This window comes from Crocuta crocuta, unplaced genomic scaffold (genome assembly GCF_008692635.1).
Source record: "Crocuta crocuta isolate KB4526 unplaced genomic scaffold, BGI_CrCroc_1.0 scaffold327, whole genome shotgun sequence".
Classification (NCBI taxonomy): domain Eukaryota; kingdom Metazoa; phylum Chordata; class Mammalia; order Carnivora; family Hyaenidae; genus Crocuta; species Crocuta crocuta.
The window spans coordinates 1,472,929-1,473,472 of NW_027529176.1; the positions used below are offsets into that span (position 1 = coordinate 1,472,929).

At 74.6% G+C, this 544-nt stretch overlaps 1 protein-coding gene across 2 annotated transcripts in view; it reads left to right on the plus strand.

Annotated features, from left to right (window-relative positions):
* LOC144226733 (lymphocyte antigen 6E-like) overlaps positions 1-544 on the plus strand; it is a 3,604-nt gene continuing 3,060 nt past the window's right edge. For both annotated transcript variants that reach the window (XM_077758256.1, XM_077758255.1), the window contains exon 1: positions 1-85. The gene's annotated coding sequence lies outside the window, so the exon portion shown is untranslated. The remainder of the gene's footprint in view (positions 86-544) is intronic.

A 544-nucleotide genomic window follows, 5' to 3' on the forward strand; every position in this document is an offset into this window, starting at 1 on the left:
CGGCTGCCGGGAGTCCGGGGCTGTCGTGCGATTGGGCGCCAGGCTCGGGCAGCTCGGCGAGGCCGTGGACCTGCGTCTGCCCCGCGTGAGTCGGCGGGGCCCGGAACCTGGCGGGGAAGCAGGGGCGACCCCTTCGGCGCCCCGCGGAGCGTAAGGGGAGCGAGCAGGGTGCCGGGAGAGGCGCCGGAGGGTCTGGGGGAGGCCGGGAGTCGGGGCTCAGGGGTGGGCCCGGTGCCGGGGGGCTGAGCCTCCACTCCCATCCCCGAGCCCTCCCGAGATCTCCCAAGATCGGGGCTGGAGCGGGCGCAGACCGCCGCGCGGCGCCCTCCCTGGCCGGGTGACCCAGAGCCGCGCAGGCAGGGGCCCCATCGGCGCTCCGGAGGGGACTGGGGAGGGGCCGCCTTCCGGACTCGAAAAGGGGCCTGGGGTCCTGGCGGGCCGGCGGGATGGGGAGGATTCACTGCGCGCTCCCGGGTGGCCCATCCCGGGGACTGGAGCCACCCAGGGAAGGAGTGAAAGCTGCTTGTTTGCCAAAAATTATGCA